This window comes from Rhamphochromis sp. 'chilingali' (assembly GCF_963969265.1).
Source record: "Rhamphochromis sp. 'chilingali' genome assembly, chromosome: 21".
NCBI classification, from domain to species: domain Eukaryota; kingdom Metazoa; phylum Chordata; class Actinopteri; order Cichliformes; family Cichlidae; genus Rhamphochromis; species Rhamphochromis sp. 'chilingali'.
The window spans coordinates 13,232,494-13,254,490 of NC_137949.1; the positions used below are offsets into that span (position 1 = coordinate 13,232,494).

At 41.2% G+C, this 21,997-nt stretch overlaps 1 pseudogene across 1 annotated transcript; it reads left to right on the forward strand.

The window, feature by feature from the left end:
• The first annotated feature begins 271 nt into the window (after nucleotides 1-271).
• LOC308389333 (calpain-1 catalytic subunit-like) lies at nucleotides 272-21,079 on the forward strand (annotated as a pseudogene). The gene is made up of 20 exons: nucleotides 272-508; nucleotides 1,020-1,089; nucleotides 1,175-1,293; nucleotides 1,471-1,604; nucleotides 1,693-1,867; nucleotides 9,776-9,850; nucleotides 10,053-10,138; nucleotides 12,302-12,374; nucleotides 12,559-12,719; nucleotides 12,981-13,138; nucleotides 18,108-18,316; nucleotides 18,434-18,479; nucleotides 18,558-18,626; nucleotides 18,756-18,813; nucleotides 19,266-19,327; nucleotides 19,556-19,624; nucleotides 19,726-19,804; nucleotides 20,582-20,698; nucleotides 20,870-20,922; nucleotides 21,053-21,079. The product of its transcript is annotated as a calpain-1 catalytic subunit-like (transcript).
• The last annotated feature ends 918 nt before the right edge of the window (nucleotides 21,080-21,997 follow it).

The window sequence follows — 21,997 nt, forward strand, 5'->3', positions numbered from 1 at the left end:
TTAGTGTTAGGTTTTGTTTTGTTTTTATTAGTTTCATAGTAATAGTTCTTAAATATTCTTACTATATGGGCATTTCATTGATACTTTTTTTGTTGCAGTTATTTTCTTTTTCTTTTGAAAGAAAATAACCTAAACAATGTTTGCATTATTTATATATATTAATATATTATAATATATATATTATATGTTTTTTTTGTACTGTGTCATTTATTATACTAATCTGTCAAATTTACATGCCAACTTCTTGAAAACAGAGACAAACACTGCAGCAATGCCTCCTCCTGGTGCATGCCTGAACATTATGGAGGCTCGTCACAAGCAGATGGGATATGGGAGCATCTCCAACCCTGAGAAGTTCTTTAACCAAGACTTCAAGAACCTGAAACAGTACTGTCTAACCAAAGGAGTAAGGTACCTCGATGACATGTTCCCCCCTGATGCAAAGTCTGTTGGCCAGGGGATACTGATGCCCTCCGACCTGGCCCACGTGAAGTGGCTAAGACCTGCGGTGAGTATTTAAAAATGTTTAAACTGCACATTAGACGCAGTATCACATTACTGCAAAGCAACATTTTTTTCCACCTTTGCCCTACCATATTTGAGATTGTGAAACTATAAATCTTCTCATGACTCAAGAAGTTAAATTTTGACTATAACAGTGCCCTCTAGTGGCTGTGAAAAAGAATTAAATCAATCCTTAAGGATTAAATAAAAGATATTCTATTAAAAATGCATTCTGTTATCCTAAACAACCTGATTAGTTAGTTTGTAATCTAGTTTAAAAATAACATGAAATATTCACATTCTGAAAAGAATCAAAGCCACAAGTTTACAAAATTATGATTATTCTTTCTTTTTCTGACTGACTTTTGATCATGAGCTTCTTTTCAGGATAATTATTCAGTTTATTTCATTTTCTGTTATATAAAAAAGTTGTGAATTAAGGGCCCTGGAAGAGTTTCATATTTCAAACTGAGACCCAAACCTCTCAAATTTGGGGCATACTCCCTGTTTTACAGCAAATTGCTCCTGATGCTGAATTTGTGGTTGATGGCGTCTCCAGATTTGACTTTGGTCAAGGTGTACTTGGTAGGGTCATTTCTTCACTCCTAATATTTACACTCTTGTATCTGCCTACAGTCCTGATTGTTCTTTTTTTGTTGTTGTTAAACAGGAAACTGCTGGTTTCTTGCATCAATCGGCGCACTGACTTTCCAGAATCACATTTTTGAACAAGTTGTTCCGCTCGACCAAAAAATCAAAGAGAACTACTGTGGCATTTTTCACTTCAGGGTAAACATCATTAAACTATCAGTATAGAGAAGTAATTATTATCTTTAACTGTTTTTTTCCCCCACTAAACGAAAATTTAAAAGCTGTTTATTTCACAGAGTTTGGATTATTTTGTCTCTAATGATCAAATTTCATGAAACACAACAAGCTCACAAAACAATTGTATCTTTACTTTAGTTCTGGAGATTCGGGCAGTGGGTGGACGTCGTCATTGATGACAAGTTGCCGACGATCAATGGCAGACTAATCTTTGTTCACTCCAAAGATCCAAATGAGTTCTGGCCTGCTCTGCTGGAGAAAGCTTATGCCAAGTATGCAAAGAAACATATGATTTATCCGATATACAGTGAACAAGTTACATGTGGGGGATCTGTGAAAAATATTATCTACCTCTGTCAGGGTTTGTGGTTCCTACACCGACATGACTTCTGGAACTCCTTCAGAGGCTGTGATGGATTTCACCGGTGGCGTCCACATGTGCGTCCAGCTGTCGGACGCCAGTTCAGACGTGTGGGGGCTGATATGCAGAGCTGGCAAATCCAACACATTGATGAGCTGTGGTACACCTCAAGGGGTAAGCACAAATAAACAGAGTCAGAGCAGTAGCCGAGTGTGGCGAGAATAAGGCACAGCGGGACCATCTTGAATTTGAGCCATCTTTATTCAGCACTTCTCACCTCAACACACATCAACCCCTGAGTCCTGTGTTTTAACACGGCGGGCGTGATTGCGGATGTCCTGCAGGTGCGTCCGCACGGCACCGCAGACCACACCCCACCACATACCCCCACCACATACAACCCATCGCCCGATTGAGGCCGGGGAGCCATCTGGCCGAACCTACTCCCGCCCACCGGCCTCCAACCTGATGACAGGGCAGTGTCTCTTGCGGAGGCCGCCCACGCCTCCAGCAGCGACACTGGTCCGGCAGTTGAATACCTGGCGAACCGGCACGACCCTGCAGGCACAGCCGTGAGCACCTGCTCAAAGGCGGTTGGACACTCGTCCATTGTTCCAGGACAGCTTGCGTCTTGCTCTTGGCCCCAGTTCGTGCAGGTCCCCCTTACACGGGGACCTCTGTCTCCCTGCGTGGCTCCTCCATTGTCTCCGGCTGGAGCAGCTGCTCCACTGCTCCCGGCTGGACAGGACCCTCGTGCACCTGATTCCTCTCTGGCTGCAGCGGCTCCTCTACCACTCCCGGCTGGAGCAACCCCTCATGCAGCGGCTCCTCACCCAGCAGGCATGGACCCCCTCGCACCTCGTACACCTCCGACTTGAGGGCCTCCTCCACCACTCCCGGCTGGAGCAGCCCTTCCCGCAGTGGCTCCTCTACCTCCAGTAGGTGTAGACACCTCGCGTGCCTTGTCTGCCGCATTCGGCTGGAGCAGCTCCTCCACTGCTCCTGGCAGTAGCAGCCCTTCACCCAGCCGCTTACTCTCCTCCGGCCGGCGCGGACTATTGCCTGCCTCGTCTACCACCTCCGGCTGCTAAGGTGCCTAACGCGTACCTCTGCCACCTGCTCCTGCTGGATAGCCGCCAAGTCAGCCATCATCTGGGACAGCCCCTCCCTGCCCTGGCTCTGTTGTGCCGCGTCCTGGGTTTCGGCACCAGTGTGGTGAGAATAAGGCACGGTGGGACCACAGATCTTGAATTTTAGCCATCTTTATTCAGCACTTCTCGCCACAACACAAACCAACCCTTGAGTCGCCATGTTTTAACACGTCGGGCGTGATTGCGGATGCCCTGCAGGTGCGTCCGCACAGCCCAGCAGACAATGCCCCACCACACCGAGATGTCAGGCTATTGTGTACTCCACCCAAGGTAGCTGCTAGCTTCAGATAGATTGATTGGATGTTGCAACACATTGGAGAGCAGTAGGCAGTGGTTGTAATCGACCAGCAGGTGGTTGGTTCCAGTGCTTATTCCAAGCGCAGGTTGAACAGGCTATAACATATTCACGGGCGTCTCTGTCAAGTATTTAGATGTTTAGATGATTGCAGATATGCCAGATTTTTGTGGTCTGTCCAAACAATAAATGGTTGAGCCATGCTCTCCAGCCAGTGCCTCCATTCCTCCGAAGTGAGCTTGATAGCCAATACTTCCTGGTCTCCCACATCATGATTTTGTTTTGCGGATGAGAGATGGTGAGATTTAAAATGTGTTGAGTGTTTTCCACTCAGACTGCACTTCATTATCAACTGATAAAACTGGTAACATATTCCACGAAAAATATAAAACTAAAGCAATGATGTAATGATAAGTTACAGTTATGGAGTAATCAACCAATACTGCAAAAATGCAACCCAAGTTAGCATGCACTTTGGGATGCGCTTAATTGGGAATGTAGATTCTGGAACTAGAAGACAGTTTTGACCTATTTGACTCTGAAAGTTGCAAAACTTTCAGAGTACATCGGACTACAAACACGCACATTACCAACTCCGGAAGACGATCAAAGCAGCCAAACGTGAGTACAGGGACAGGGTGGAGCAACAGTTTGACAACCCTCGGAGTATGTGGCAGGGACTAAACACGATCACAGACTTTAGAGGGAAAACCAGCACACTGCAGACCACGGCCTCTCTGTGTGAGGATCTAAACGTATTCTACACTAGATTCGACACAGCGAACACCATGAGACCGGACAGTGTGCGCACCGTGGATGACGTCAGTGCGCACACTGTGTCTGAGGAGGATGTGCGGAGGTGCTTCAGGAAGGTGAACGCACGCAAAGCTACTGGTCCGGACGGGATTCCCGGCCGCGTCCTCAAGTCATGCGCGGCTCAGCTGGCTGGAGTGTTCACGCACATCTTCAACCTTTCCCTCTCTCTGTCTGTAGTCCCAGCCTGCTTCAAAATGGCCACCATCGTCCCTGTACCCAAATCCTCCACCATCTCCTCATTGAACGACTGGCGACCTGTAGCCCTGACCCCCATCGTAAGCAAATGCTTCGAGAAGCTGGTCAGGGACTTCATCTGCTCTGCACTACCCGACTCACTGGACCCTCTACAGTTCGCATACCGCCACAACAGGTCCACTGATGATGCCATAGCCCTGACACTACATACTGCCCTGTCACACCTGGAGAAGAGAGACACGTATGTGAGAATGCTGTTTGTAGATTACAGCTCAGCATTCAATACCATCGTTCCCTCGAAGCTGGATAGGAAACTGCAGGATCTAGGACTGAGCAGCTCCCTCTGCAGCTGGATCCTTAGCTTCCTGTCTGACAGACGCCAAGTGGTCAGACTGGGCAGCATCACCTCATCCCCCATCACACTGAACACTGGTGCTCCACAGGGGTGTGTACTGAGCCCTCTCCTGTACTCACTCTACACCTACGACTGCACGGCCACTAACAACTCCAACATCATTGTGAAGTTTGCGGACGACACTACAGTGGTGGGTCTTATCACCAACAGTGATGAGACAGCTTACAGGGAGGAGGTCAGCGCCCTGACCCACTGGTGTCAAGACACCAGTGGGTCTTATCATGCTACTCTTTTGACAAGATGGCGCCTGTGATCGGCAATGCCGCTGTCAAACTCTGTGTTCTCCTGTTTTATGTTGCATTACCGATTTTGCTGCTGTCTGTGGATAAGATTACAGCTACCTATGTTTACGATCGCCACACTTTACTTCGGATTAAATCAACTATGGAATCTATGGATGAAACCTGGAAATATTTTCGAGGCTTCTCTCCACCCTCCGGGCGATCAGCTGTTGCCCATTACGTCCCTTGCTTGCCCGGGCCAGGGAAAAACCGGAGCCGCCATTCCCGGACAAATCACCGTCAGAGAAGACGAGGAAGGAGAGCGGGCATCCAAGTGAGATTACGGAAATATAAGAGTACCGCTGATTTAACGTCCTGCTTGGAGCTCTCAACATTGGATGTTTTTGCTAAGGCGGACCTCCAGCTAAATACACAGCTTCCCCACTTGGGCTTCATCAGGACGCCGTGTCTGAGAACAGTCTTCCCAGACCATGTGAGTGACCGTCCTATTGTCCCACGGATTATACTAAACGGTAAAAAGCCCCGAGGAGTATGCAGTGCGAACCTGCACCAAGCCCCTCAGGGTGTAAACAGTGATGCTCCAGCACCGCCGATTAACATGGGTCTATTAAATTGCCGCTCGATCTCAAATAAGGCATTTGTTCTCAACGACCTTTTCATTAGGAATAATTTGGACTTTATGTTCCTAACTGAAACCTGGCAGCGGAATATGGAATTTGTCCATTTTAATGAACTGTGTCCAGCAGACTGTAAGTGCTTAACCACACCGCGTCTCTCAGGACGTGGTGGTGGGTTGGCAGTTATTTCTAGAAACTCCTTTTTCTGTCGGCTGGTAAAGACCCCCTCCTTTAACTCCTTTGAAATCCAGATGATGAAGATCAATAGGACTCACCCCTTCTATGTGATTTTAATCTATAGGCCACCGGGACTAGCTAGGAGTTTCTTAGTGGAGTTTGGGGATTTTCTATCCTCCACCATTAAGCTGGAAAGAATTCTTCTGCTGGGGGATTTTAATCTTCATGTTGATGACAGTTCATGTCACGCTGCTTCGGATTTTCTCACTCTCTTAGACTCTTTTAACCTTGTCCAACATGTGACTGGGCCAACACACAGTGGTGGCCACACCCTGGACCTGATATTATCACTGGGTTTGGATATTGGCCCAGTCCATTGCAGAGACATTTTTATTAGTGATCATAAATACCTTTTATTTGACCTTTCTTTTACTTATGACACTCTACCCTCTGTTTATGAGAAGCGTTCACGATTAATTAACGACTCAGCGGTAGAAGAATTTATGGAATTGTTTGATAACAATTTATCTGAAACAGATGATATAGATCAGCAGATGGCCTCCTTCAATTCACAATGTCAAAAAATTCTAGATAAAGTGGCTCCTCTTAAAATCAGGAAAGGCAGTACTGTTAAATGCCCGCCCTGGTTTACAGAAGCTATCCGCAGCTTTAGGCGAATATGCCGAAAAACCGAGCGCCTGTGGAAAAATCACAAAACTCGAGGTTCACAAGCTCCATTTAAAAGAACTATTATCTACCTTTAATGACATGGTGACAGACTCAAGAGCCACTTACTTCTCTCAACTACTTGCAGTAGGAAAAAGAAATCCGAAAGTTGTCTTTGATACAGTGAGTAGCATCGTCTCCCCCCCAACGCCATGTATACCTGTCTTTTCAGATAAAGACTGTAATGAATTTTTAAAATTTTTTCAAGATAAGATTAGTTGCCTAAGAGGTAACATAACTCCCTCAGGTAACCCCACCAACTATGATCGTCCACACTCCATAATTATGGAATCTTTCCTCCCAGTTTCTTTAGAGGATTTATTGGAAACACTGACTCAATTGAATCCTTCAACGAGTTTAGCTGATGTCTTACCTACTCATCTATTTTGTAAAGTTTTTGAGACCATCGGGCCCTCTGTGGTCACGCTGATAAACCATTCATTGCTATCTGGCTCTGTCCCCAGGTGCTTTAAACAGGGGGTTATTCAACCTCTGCTGAAAAAGCCTAACCTGGATCCAACACTTCAGTCAAGCTACAGGCCCATCTCAAAACTTCCTTTTATCTCTAAAATCTTAGAAAAAGTTGTTTGGCTACAAGTAAAGAAAGCGCTGGAGAAGCATAACATTCTTGATAAATTCCAATCGGGTTTTAGAAAGTTACACTCTACAGAAACAGCTCTGCTGAAAGTCACAAATGACCTCTTGATGGCTGCAGACAGGGGTGATTGCTCAGTCCTGGTTCTTCTGGACCTTAGTTCAGCCTTTGATACCGTTGACCATCAGATCTTAATCCATCGCTTAAATTGCATGGTAGGGATATCTGGATCTGTCCTAAAGTGGTTCACCTCATTTCTGGAAGATAGGACGCTTCTAGTTTCAGTGGGAAACTTCCAATCAGACGTGGCGAAGTTCCTATGTGGAGTTCCACAAGGTTCGGTTTTAAGCCCCCTGTTATTTTCACTATATATTCTTCCCTTAGGCCGGATCATTAGCGGTTTCAAAAATATTTCTTATCATTTGTATGCAGACGACATCCAATTATACATTTCTTTTAAATCTTGGGAATTAGACAAGCTATCCACTCTTATGGACTGTCTTAAGGAAATTAATCTTTGGATGACAAACAATTTCCTGCAACTGAACGCAGATAAGACAGAGTGCTTAATCCTTGCCCCAGAGAATATCAAGCCCCAAATTAGTCAACATCTGGGTGCTTTTTCATCGACGATAAAAGCCACTGCTCGGAATCTTGGGATAATTTTTGACCAATCTTTGTCCTTTGACGTTCATATTAAATCCGTGACCCGTTCCTGCTTTTTCCACTTAAGAAATATTGCCAAACTCAGGACTATTGTCTCCACAACCGAACTGGAGATGCTTGTCCACACCTTTATTTCCTCCCGGCTAGACTATTGTAATGCACTTTTCTCCTGTGTATCTAAGGCCTCACTAAATCGGCTCCAAGCGGTTCAAAATGCTGCAGCAAGGCTTTTAACCCACAGCAATAAATTTTCACATATCACTCCTATACTAAAATCCTTGCATTGGCTTCCGATTGGGTATAGATATAAGTTTAAAATCCTCACCTTTACGTTTATGTCTCTACAAGGTAAGGCCCCCATCTATATCTCGGAGCTTCTCAAACCCTATTCTCCAAAGCGAACTCTTAGATCCACTGATAGTGGTCGTCTATCTATTCCACGGACTCGTCTGAAAACAAAGGGGGATCACGCTTTTCAAACCCTGGCTCCAATACTGTGGAACGGTTTACCCTCCTCACTACGCACCATCGACACGGTGGCCTCTTTTAAAAAACAGCTTAAAACTCATCTGTTTAGACAGGCATTTGGGTAATATGTTGTCTTATTTTATATTTATATTGTACTATTGCCTGTTTGATATGCTTTTATATTTCTTCTAATATTGTTCGTTTGACATGTTTTTATGTGAAGCACTTTGTAACAGCGTTTTTGTCTTAAAAAGTGCTATATAAATAAATTTTACTTACTTACTTACTTACAACCATCTCACCCTCAACGTCGCAAAGACAAAGGAGTTGATAGTGGACTTCCGGAGGTGCAGAGAAGTACACACCCCCATCACCATCAGCGGCGCTGCTGTGGAGAGAGTGAGCAGCTTCCGGTTCCTTGGCGTACACCTGGCTGAGGATCTTACATGGTCAGTACACACAAACAAAACAGTGAAGAAGGCGCAGCAGCGCCTCTTCTTTCTCAGGAGACTGAAAAGATTCGGCATGAGTCCCTGCATCCTCAGGACCTTCTATCACTGTGCCATTGAGAGCATCCTCACTGGATGCATCACCACCTGGTATGGCAACAGCACCGCCTTCTCATGGAAAGATGAGAATGCTAAATCATGGAGATGAAGATGGTGAATATACTTGAACACAAGCATCTTGTGATGTGGATTTTTTTTGTATGCATACATGAACTGAGAATGATGTACATAGATTATACCCATCATTTTCATGGCAAAAGCCTTTTTTTAATTTTAGAAGAAATATTTTTTTTGTAACTTTGGTCTCCCGCATCTGTGAATCCTTATATTGAGGGTGACTTGAGTTGATAGCTAGACTCTCCAGCGAGTAGTGCGGTGCTCTGAACGGATAATTGGAGGTGAGCTTCCCTCCCTCCAAGACATCTACAGGAAGCGGTGCCTGAGGAAAGCGGGGAGGATCATCAAGGACTCCAGTCACCCCAGCCATAAACTGTTCAGACTACTTCCATCAGGAAGGAGGTTCTGCAGCATCCGGTCCCGAACCAGCAGACTGAGAGACAGCTTCTTCCACCAGGCCATCAGACTGCTGAACACTTCATAGACACCTCAGCTTCACTACTGGAACTTTAACATTATGCACTCCATACTGTACAGTAACGCCACTGTTTTGCACATGTCTCACTCTGTATATTTTATTTTATATATTTTTATTTATTGTTTACTCTATTTAATTTGTAAAATATGTGTACACACACACACTCACACACACACACACACACACACACACACACACGTAGAAAAATATTTAGTATACACATCCAGAAATGCATATACTATTATATATTGTACATATATTTATTAGTTTCAGATGTAGCCATTCTTGTATTTTGCTTGTTTACATTATTGTATTTTGCACAACTCTGTTGCTTGTGAAGCTCGCACACAAGAATTTCACTCACATGTGCTGTACCAATGTACCTGCACATGTGATGTGACAATAAAAGTGATTTGATTTGATTTGATTTGAACTTTTTTGTTAATTGACTGCCAGAAGTAGCTTTATGAAGACAAATAAGTGTGTCGCAAAATGTTGAAATTTGCTTTAAATCAACATAACGAAAAATTTTGCAGTCACTTTTTCCTAATGATATTATTGTATCAGAAGTCTTTGGTCATTGTAAAAAATAAAAATAATGTTCTTTGGTTGTAGGAAACATCTGCTAACACAGTTTTGCCAAATGGACTGGTCCAAGGGCACGCCTACACTGTAACAGGGGTTAAAGAGGTAAAGAATTATACAGTAATCACAGTTATTATTGGAAGTGAATCTACAGTAATAACATTTCCCACAGTATGCAGTTTAGGAAGAATTACAGCAAAAACAGGTTCCTGACATATTGGACAAATATGTTAAAGGGGAGATTTAAAAACCTTTGAGCATACATTTAAATACCATAACAACTGATTTTTCTGTTGCCTGCTGCCAGCTTATTAGCCAAGGAAAAGTTGTGAAGCTGATCCGTTTGTGGAACCCCTGGGGCAAAGGAGAGTGGGAAGGAGACTGGAGTGATTGGTAAGCAGTAATCAGCTTTGGTACTGTTTCATGAAGACATGATGGATAAAATTACATGTTGTAAAAATGTTGACATCTGCATTGTGTACTTGCTGCTCTAAAAGTGACTCAGTTACTCAAGTAGTTCTGGTCTTTAAGGGAAATTTAGTCTGAACTGTTTTTTCCAGTTACTGCTTAAACAAACCGGTGTAATATTTAGTTTAAAATGCAGGTGAAAGTACAACCTTTTAACCTATATTGAGTGTTGGGACTAACGCGTTACAGTAACTACGTTATTATTGTGGTAACGAGCACGGTAACTAGTTATTATGCCAAAATCAGGATTCAATCGTTACTGGGATTTAGATAGGGTCGTTATTCGTTACTTCTTGCGGTGGCTATCGTGGAGCTTCCACAGATTCAGTAACATTAGCAAGTGGAGGAGGCCAGCAGGTGGATGGGGGAAAGGGGAAGCAGGTGAAGCAGAGACCAGAGGCGGCCGACGGTCGGAGTGTCAGGTGAACTGAACTTCAGGTAAGAAGTTATGACCTGCAGTCTCTCTGGGTGAGATATAAACCAAGTTTAGGGGTAGTTTATTTTCGTTATGCGACTTTTTCATTCTGGGTACTAGCTAGCATGACAGAGTTTCTATACAGCTGGGTGGGTGCTATGATGTTACTGATGTTGAACTTTATTTTGTTCATAAGGTTAATTATTAGTGTTGCCAACCGTCCCATGAAAAACGGAATTGTCTTGTATTCAGAGAAAATATCAAGCGTTTCGTATCGAGGTGAAAAGGGACACAGTTTGTCCCGGACTTCAGCTAGAATGAAAAAGACACAAAGCTGGAGTTATTCTGTGTCTTTGCTGCACAGCTGCCTCTTCTTCTCTCATTCTCACCCCTCCCTCTCCTGTTGCTACTTCAATCATGAAACTGATCAATGATCAGCTGATCGGATTTTCTCTCTCGTTTGTTTATCGCTCACTTTGCGCCGAAAGAGGAAACCAGCGGATGTCGCGCTAAACAACAGCAGCACGTTTAAGCTTGATCAGCTGTTGTTAGAATACTTAGATGCTTTCTAGTATCAGCTGATGTTTGCTGGAGCCACAGCTGTAAAAGCTGCTGGTCATGATATCGGTTTGGGTATGTGGTGAGAGGGAAACATGAAGATGAAACCAGGAGATGTCTTTACTGAATCATCAGAGCTGAACAGGTGATGGAGAAACAGGTTTACCTTTTAGGTGACATGAATGAGTTGAAGGGAAGTTATGAACTGTTTCTGAGAGACAAATAACCCCAGGATCCTTTTTTACGTAGCTGACGGCTGGCAACTGCAGGGGCGGGTCTAGCTAAGTTTTGCCGGGGGGGCCATGTAGGGCATTAACAGGGAGAGGGGGGCACAAAGAAATACTTTTCTTTCTTATTCTCATTTAAAATATCTAGCTTTTAATGAATAATTATCTCAATCTTACAACAAACAATTGATAGATTGATACATATATACCATCAAAACAGTGTATATCACTGTCACAACAGCATTTGTTTTCATTCAAAGGCTTTATGATTTTTCCTATAATGGCGGCCGCTCTCTAGTCAAAATGCCTGGGCTGATTTTTTGTCCCAGTCCAGCCCTGTATGCAGCTCATCTGCAGTCTGGTGTTACCTACATCTTCCTATTCAGAAGGCAGAATTTCCGAGTTCTGAGTACAATCAAAGCACCACGACTGCAGTTTTTGTGTTGGATGTAAGAAGCGCACATGACGCTGTGACGTAGGCTAGAATCATGGGGGTGCTCAACGACGGCCCAGGCGTTGGATTTCTCTCGTGGAAATATGCACATTATTTTTTCCTTTCTGTTGGAAGGTAGCACAGTGCACTTGTGGAAAGTAAGCAAGCTAGAAGACTGGCAAAGTTATGGAAGCAACACATTAACAAGAGAATTCTGAGTAAAACCAAAGTTACTTTCCCTAGTAACTAGTTACTTTGAAAGTAACGAGTAACTTGAAGTAACAGAGTTACTTTTGATAGAAGTAACTATTAATGTAACTAAGTTACTAATTTAAAGTAACTTACCAAACACTGCCTATATTTACTTAGGGAATATTTTTTCTTCAATACATGCAACTCTAGATAAAAATTAACAACATAATGTGTCATCTCTTACCTAAAATACTGTCTTTAAGGTCCCCCATGTGGAACACTGAGTTCTCAAGACCGCCAAAAGTGCCTTTCAGTGGCTGATGATGGAGAGTTTTGGTAAGCAAATTTCGTCAAAAGAAAACTACAACCTCTGGCGGTATTATATTAATACCACCAGAAGTTGTAGTTTTCTCTTTTTTTGCTTTATTTACTCTGTACTATGTTATAAGCTTAGAGTTTTATACTTTGACATCACATCTAAATAAATTAGGAATGAGAATCTACCTGATTTTATTAACAGGATGGCATTTGAAGATCTCTGTAAGTTCTACACAGATCTTGACATCTGTGGCCTGAAACCAGACTTCATAGATGGAAAATCCTCTGCTCAGTGGAAGACCTCTGTGTACGAGGGTCGGTGGGTTGCTGGAACTACTGCTGGAGGCTGCATAAATAACAGAGGTAATTATATAGCATATACTGGAATATAGGTGTTTAAATGTTCTGTTGTACATTAAAACAATATTAATGTTTTGCTATAATACAGAAAAACACATTTGCAAGAAAATAAGATGTTACAGAAACATGCAGAAACTGATTGTCACTGAGCTCTGACAAATAAGGGGAATGAGGGAAAGGGCCAGCGCCACATACAGCAAAAACATAATGTTTTAATCTTCAATTCATGTAAATAAAACATATTTTTCCCTCTATGTCCTCCAGACACTTTCTGGACAAATCCACAGTATCGAATTAAGGTCGTAGGTGAAAACTCTGAGTCCAATGGGGAGAAAAACATCCTAGTGTCTCTCATGCAAAAGCCTGACAAGAGGAACAGACGCCTGGTGTAGAACCTCCACATTGGTTTTTCTGTATATTTAGTAAGTATTTCTCTGTCTCTATCTATCATACATATGGAAAGAAAATGCATGCAAAAGAGAACATAAACTAACTATGGTGAAAATAAAAACCATGTTGAAGTTGACATTTTCAGAGCATGAAAATGTATTTAACCATTGTCAGAATTTGTATCGTAATGTGGAAACAACAATAATAATGTGGCATTTAAATGCAGAAAATGACAGATCAAAAATTAACTACAACATAAAAATTATTTGTGGGCTAGAAAACATTTTGTTAGCAAGCCAAGCTTTAATATGCTGTCCAAACATTCATACAGTGGCTGTGCACATGTTGAAATAACTAACTAATGACTAACTGAATTATTATTTATTCCCAACATGAATGAAATTCCTGACGTCCTTCAAGGTGACCAAAGACGTAAGAAGCTAATTTATTCTATTTCATGTTTATAATACACATACAGTGGCTTGCAAAAGTATTCGGCCCCCTTGAACTTTCCCACATTTTGTCACATTACAGCCACAAACATGAATCAATTTTATTAGAATTCCACGTGAAAGACCAACACAAAGTGGTGTACACGTGAGAAGGGGAACGAAAATCATACATGATTCCAAACATTTTTTACAAATAAATAACTGCAAAGTGGGGTGTGCGTAATTATTCAGCCCCCTTTGGTCTGAGTGCAGTCAGTTGCCCATAGACATTGCCTGATGAGTGCTAATGACTAAACAGAGTGCACCTGTGTGTAATCTAATGTCAGTACAAATACAGCTGCTCTGTGACAGCCTCAGAGGTTGTCTAAGAGAATATTGGGAGCAACAACACCATGAAGTCCAAAGAACACACCAGACAGGTCAGGGATGAAGTTATTGAGAAATTTAAAGCAGGCTTAGGCTACAAAAAGATTTCCCAAGCCTTGAACATCACACGGAGCACTGTTCAAGCAATCATTCAGAAATGGAAGGAGTATGGCACAACTGTAAACCTACCAAGACAAGGCCGTCCACCTAAACTCACAGGCCGAACAAGGAGAGCGCTGATCAGAAATGCAGCCAAGAGGCCCATGGTGACTCTGGACGAGCTGCAGAGATCTACAGCTCAGGTGGGGGAATCTGTCCATAGGAAAACTATTAGTCGTGCACTGCACAAAGTTGGTCTTTGCATAAAGAGTGGCAAGAAGAAAGCCATTGTTAACAGAAACCATAAGAAGACTTGTTTGCAGTTTGCCACAAGCCACGTGGGGGACACAGCAAACATGTGGAAGAAGCTGCTCTGGTCAGATGAGACCAAAATGGAACTTTTTGGCCAAAATGCAAAACGCTGTGTATGGCGGAAAACTAACACTGCACATCACTCTGAACACACCATCCCCACTGTCAAATATGGTGGTGGCAGCATCATGCTCTGGGGGTGCTTCTCTTCAGCAGGGACAGGGAAGCTGGTCAGAGTTGATGGGAAGATGGATGGAGCCAAATACAGGGCAATCTTGGAAGAAAACCTCTTGGAGTCTGCATAAGACTTGAGACTGGGGCGGAGGTTCACCTTCCAGCAGGACAACGACCCTAAACATAAAGCCAGGGCAACAATGGACTGGTTTAAAACAAAACATATCCATGTGTTAGAATGGCCCAGTCAAAGTCCAGATCTAAATCCAATCCAGAATCTGTGGCAAGATCTGAAAACTGCTGTTCACAAACGCTGTCCATCTAATCTGACTGAGCTGGAGCTGTTTTGCAAAGAAGAATGGGCAAAGATTTCAGTCTGTAGATGTCTGTGAAGGTTCTCAGTCATCCAGATCATCGTAATCTAAGGAGCTTGGAAAGAAAAGCGTCTGGGCTTCTTTAAGTTGCTTGAAGACGTTTCACCTCTCATCCAAGAAGCTTCTTCAGTTCTAAGGTCAAATGGTGGAGAGTCCCAGATTTAAACCCAGTAGGAGTATCCCCCCAAAAGAGGGACAAAAGGTCCCCCTGATGATCCTCTACCTAATCACATGAGCCAAGGCTCCCTTGGCTCCCTCTATTGGGGGGATACTCCCACTGGGTTTAAATCTGGGACTCTCCACCATTTGACCTTAGAACTGAAGAAGCTTCTTGGATGAGAGGTGAAACGTCTTTAAGCAACTTAAAGAAGTCCAGACGGTTTTCTTTCCAAGCTCCTTAGATTTCAGTCTCTAGATGTGCGAAGCTGGTAGAGACAGACCCTAAAACACTGGCAGCTGTAATTGCAGCAAAAGGTGGTTCTACAAAGTATTAACTCAGGGGGCTGAATAATTACGCACACCCCACTTTGCAGTTATTTATTTGTAAAAAATGTTTGGAATCATGTATGATTTTCGTTCCACTTCTCACGTGTACACCACTTTGAATTGGTCTTTCACGTGGAATTCCAATAAAATTGATTCATGTTTGTGGCTGTAATGTGACAAAATGTGGGAAAGTTCAAGGGGGCCGAATACTGTTGCAAGCCACTGTATGGTGATGTGAAAAAGAAAGTACACTGTCTTTCACTATTAAGGTTTTATGTATCAGGAAACACTGCTATGTTGTAAGCAGGGGCGGAGCGTGGGGGTGGCTTACTGGGCTTAAGCCCGGGTTGTTTTGTCAGAAGCCCGGGGTCTTTTGGAGTGTAATTTTTTCATAGTTAGATGCCTGGCTGACAACTGTATAAAACAAAAAGTACACACAATATTCGAAGCACATAGTGCACACTGTGGGAATTTACGACTGTGCATGAATCCCCCCTGATATTGGTATGATCCGAGCTCAGTCACTAAGCGACTGAGAGAGGGGGTGGGGCAGCTGCTGCCAGCAGTGAGTGCGCTGTTGGAGAAACGGAGCCAGCCATACTAAGGAGAGCTTAAGTTTGACCAGGTACCAAAGCAAATCATTCCTACTGTACAAATAATGTAAATATGACGGTGCATCATGAAAGATTGATATCAAACTGATCACTTGACCAATATTACGTTACTCGCTCTTCAAGTGAATCAACAAATGGCGAAATGAAAAGCCGAACAAATGCTATTTTTTTAAGAGAGTCTTAGCTTACGTGTGTTTATTTCATATTTTCAGTTCTTACCCTCCCCGACTAAATCGGTTTCAGTTATGTACTGAAATATAAGAATGGACATTAGAGGGTTCTTTCAAAGAAAAAACTCAGGTAAATGTTATTTTATATATTATGCTTTGTATGTTGTTCAGTATATTTCTATGCAAAACAAGAGGGGTTTCAGTACACAGCAGGATATTCACATTTGTAACCAGATATTTACATACACTTTAGGGAGAAAACATAAAATATTTTTACTGTACAACATCAATTTAGAGTAAACTTTTGTTTTAGATAAATATTGAAATATATTTTGAATTAGTTAAATGTCAGAATAAAGAGAGAGAGAGAGATCTATTTTTATCACTTTCATCAAATTTAGGAGTACATGTACACTAAGTTTATTGTTAATTAATAAGAAAACTCCAGAGGATTCCATTCTGAGCTGAAGAAGCTTCTGATAGGTTAGTAGAGTCCATGTGAGTAAAGTGGTGGCACAGCTGTGGATGCATATAAGGCAAAACACAGAGCCTGTTTCTTTGAAATGGGAAAACCAAGCGATATCAACCAAAACACCAGAAAAAGAACTGTGGACCTCCATAAGTGTGGCTCAATTTTGAATACAATTTGGTGCCATTTACAATTAAGAAATACAGATAGTTTCTCTCTTTACTCTTAAAGTTAACAAATGTGTTTTTTATATTTATCAATCAAAAAAAATAAACATTTAGTCTGATTTGATGTTGCAATTAAAAAAGTGTTTGTGTTTTGATCTGAAGAGTTTGTAAATATCTGGTTTCACCTGTATATTTGATGATTGTCAGCACACAGAGGGAGAGAGAGGAACAGAGAGGGAGATGGAGAATGAGGACAGAACAGAGATGGAACAAGAGCAGGTGAGACACACATGTTAGTCAAATGGTCGTTTGCCAAAAGTATCACCGTATAATAGGTACTCATGTATCTCGTACCTAGTGTTTCTTTTTAGGTTTGTTATTTTTCAAATTCTATATTTATTAAGTTTTGCAGGCTTGTTTGCACAACAAGGCTAAATAATTATATAAACTTTTCTCAATCTAAATAGTGTACTTTGGTAGAATTAAACAAGTGTAGTGCAGGTCTATGATGATTTTTAGTGCTACTATCATCTAGTTCTGATTGTGGTTCTGTCTTGGTTAAATCCCAAGTACTCCTGATTTTGAACTCTTGTAGTCCTGTTTTAATTCTGGATCAGTTCTGAGTCTGGTTGAATTGGGGTTTAGTCCTCATGTCTTGATACAGCCCTGACCTTGTTCTGCCTTGCCGCTTAATTAAAAAACTAGTTTAAGGTGTCCTGCACATGTGATATATATTTTTCCCTATAAGAAGACATTCTTTTTTGAACAAAACTCAAAACAGAGCCTATTAATCTTTCACTCATTTCTAACCCCCCCCCCCCCCAAAAAAAAAAAAAAAAAAAAAATCCCACATGCATACTACCCTTTTGGGCTAAGCCCCGGGTGTTTCAAATGTCTGGCTCCGCCTCTGGTTGTAAGATTGTTTAAATCAAAAACAATGCATGATATAACACACTGTGTAATTATTTATGTAACAAAGGCCAAGCCAAATAAGAGGTGTGTGGAAAAACTAAGTACACCCCATGGTTCAATAAGCTGTAGAACCAGCTTTAGCAGCAATAACGTGAAAGAACATTGTTGCTGCAATTCATTGAGGTTTGTCTGCATTTGTTTATGCTCAACTCTCTCGAGGTCCCGCCACAGTGTTTCAATTTGTTGTACGCCAACTGTTGGTGTTCATTTGTGATTGTATTTATCTCATTTTACAGCTAATTTATGTGCTGATACATAAAACCTTCAAGTTGACATGTCTGTACGCACTTCAGAAACTTCTTCAAATGAAATTGGGGAGCTGAAATATCACTTTGAATAATTTCAGTACAAAACGCAAAGTGGGAAGTTTCCAGCAATGTTCTTCAACACCCATCTGCCTGTTGCTCGGAGTGATAAATACATGAATGCTCGTGAGGTGATAGAGTTCCTTATGCTGAAGCCTGGTGAATACCTGATTGTGCCATCCACCTTCAAACCCAACGAGACAGCCTCCTTCATCCTCACCATCCACTCAAGAGAAGAGACATGTTGCTAGTATGCTCACCCTCGATGTCTGAAGATATGACATAAAAAAAAGTTTTGAAACAAAATTTGCATTTGACACATTACAATTGATTTCTATGAAAGTAATGCATATTGGTCTCCCCACAGTGAGAATTCAAATTCAAATGAGCAAAGATATGAGCCAGTTGAAAAGGTTTGTAACAAATCATTTAATTGTGTCCGTGTTATTTTGCTGTTCATGTGTTATTAATGTGAACTGTTGACTCGTCAGGTCACAAAAGTAAAAAACCATCAGGATGAAGAAAACAAGAAAACATTCTTCCGTCAATACTCTGACAAGGTAATTAAAAAAGATCTTTTTGCTAATAATATTAGCCGCATTACTGCAATATTACAAGTTTATATAGCATTATGTGTCTAACGTCTGTGTAATGTATCATGTAGTAAACCAAATCAATTAATGTTTCAGTATGAAGAAGTGGATGCTGAGCAGCTCCAGAGGCTTCTAAATGAAAACATCCTGAAAGGTTTGGCCTTTAAAAAGTCTGTCAAGCTCAATTTAAATTTACTGGGCCACCTACACATGGCTGTTTGGCCATGGGAACCCATTCCATGAAGCTCCTTGTGCACAGTTTTTGTGCTGATGTTATTGCCAGAGGAGGTTTGGAGCCCTGTAAATACTTTTGTTCATATAGCGTAGTTTCCAGGTCTGACCCGTCCAATTTATAAATCAGTATTATTTCCTGTAAGCCTTCATCGGACTCTGGCAAACTCTGGTTTATGAGACTATGACTCTAACTTATTAATACAAAATTAACTGTGGTCCACATGAGTGTAAACATCAGTAATACAGCAGGGTGTGCAAGACCCTCAGTTTCTTAATCGCCATGGCTACTTCGACATGCAGTCTATGACTCTGAATACTGTGGATGACAATTGTGCTACACTGTCTTTGCTAATTCAACTCTGTTTTATTTAGGAGAAATGAAATCTGGAGGGTTCAGCCTTGATGCCTGTCGCAGCATGGTGGCTCTAATTGATGTATCCTGTTATAATACATGTGATACTAGAAAAAGCAGATTAAGAAACTTTGTAGTTTGCCTTTCTGAGCTGTTGAAAAGTAACAATGAATCTTTGTAGGTACATAACAGAAGAATAGTCTATGTGTAAGCAAACCTGAGTGGTCTTCTGTTGATATAACCAGCATTACTCATCTGAAAGACCAGACTAAGATTTGTCCCTTTGCTACCTTAATGTGGGTTTTAAAAGACATCGATCACAGGCAAACTAAACAGTGAGGAATTTGTCCGTCTGTGGAACAAGGTCACCAAGTACAAGGTAAAGGGAAAAAAACAGTCTTAAAACATATATCACTACATCTGCTATAGATGTGAAGATTTTCCCTGATCAGTTTCATGGTTTCAGTCTTCTCTTATCAGGAGACTTTCTTCCTCACCGACGTTTCAAAAACAGGAACGCTGTCACTGAGTGAGCTGAGGAACGCATTTGTAGCTTCAGGTATATCAGACAAGGATTCAGTATATTTAATATAAATGTAATATGTTCAAATATAAATAGTATGAACAAAAAAAAAATTCTGTGCTTCATACTGCAACACTGAATCACATTAAATTATGTAATAAAATTCTAGATTATAGTTTAACTGCATAAATTATCATTAGAAAAAATACAAGAATTATAGTATAGTATTGTATAATTAATATATATTCATTATATAGATGATATTGTAAACGTCACAGTAAACATGTTAATGTTTGGATAAAAATTATCATCATAAAGTTACAAGCACACAAACCACTTCCTGGTGCATTTGGATGAGGGGAAATGAGGGTTTCTAATATCTGCAAATACCTGCCCCCCTTGTCCTTATTATCTGGTTAGGCAAAATATACCTTTATCTGTGACTTCTGCTTTATTTGCATCAGCCAGACAGGACAGGTTCAACCAGAGAACCTCCCTCCCTGTACACTACCCATCCCATGAAACAACCAAAGCCCTGAATAGCTCCTTTGGAGCTGGATGAGATTGTTTTCCAAACATATTTAAAGCCTGATGGCAAGATTAGATGATCCCGAGTCCAGCTGTTGGCCCACATCCTACTTACTTACTCTTGATGTCAGGTCATCCTTATGACTTTGCACATGGCTGAATATTGTGACTACTGTCTGTCATCCTCACAAATGGCATGGGATTTCATACCAGCTTAATAATGCAATTAGATAGATGGATAGATAAGCAAACTCCTCCTGAAGTCTGACTGTGTGTGTTCTTCAGGAATGAAGGTTTCAGATGACATGCTCAGTCTGATGGCTCTGCGCTATGGCGCCTCCTCTGGACACATGGCACTGGAGTGCTTCATCAATCTCATAATTCGCTTGGACTGCATGAAGAGTAAGTGAAGCCGAGAAGAAATAACAACAGTAGATGTGTAGATAGCTGAAAATAAATCTCATGCAGTGAGAATGAAAAGTTTTTTCAGTGGAAAACATCTTTCTCGCTTCTAAGATTTGATTAAGGTTCATGATTTGTACAGTTTAAACTCAAAGTTGTGTTCTTCAACAGAAATCTTCAAACAGTTGTCTGATGGAAAATCCATTAATCTCAAGGAGTCAGAGGTAATAAAGTCACTTTAGTGCTGACAGAGCAAACGAATAAATAAACATAAATATTTATACAAAGAAAATGCATTCGTTTAAATGGTGATACTTAAATGTTATTAATAAATAATCTCTGTCTTATTTTCAGTGGATGTACGTTTCCATGTACACTTAAGCCAGCTGAAAGACAGATGCACGTTTCATCTGGAAAACACAAGAAGATATTTCAAAAACTTGTTTTCTGTGAATTAGCTATAACACTTTATTACTTTGAAACAACTAAACACAATAATGTGAAACTATAACAAACACTATCATTTAAAGCTGTAAACCATATGCCTCTCTGCATATTATGTCAATGACTGAATAACTGCTTTTTATTTATAAATAGTATTGCAAACTTGTCAATCTGTGTTTGAATTAGAGATGGCACGATACCACTTTTGTATGTCCAATACCGATACCGATATCATAAATTTGGATATCTGCTGATACCGATATGAATCCGATATAGTGTATTTTTTAATCAATAAAACTGTTTTAATATCTTGCTGTGTTTTGTATAAGTTCATACTGAAGTTTTAAAAAAATAAATAAATAAAGCTATTCTGTTAAACCTGTATGCAAAAAATACACTGCACCCAAAATATTTCATAGTTCAGCAAAACTGATCAATCTAATAAACTTAAACCTACTCCATCCTCCTTATTCTGGTATTTTAAAGAGCACTTAGCGGAAATATTAAGCAACCTAACTACGGTAATAGGGTTGCCAACTCCCAGCAAAAAAAAAAAAAAAAAAAAGGGAAGCACCCCCACCCTCCACCTCATGATGCTTAACATCTTTCTTCAACAAATTTGCAGACTGCACAGATGGAACCTTCCCAAAGGAAAAAAGTAGCTTCCTAGGGTATATTAGACTTAATAGTTACTATATACAGTAATGGATTTTATACATTTTACATCAGATTAAAACTTTGGGTGTAAGATTCAGATAGTTATTTATTAAAAGCTAGACATTTTAACTGAGAATAAGAAAGAAAAGTATGTTTTTGTGCCCCCCTTTTCCTGTTAATGCCCTATCGGCCCCCCTG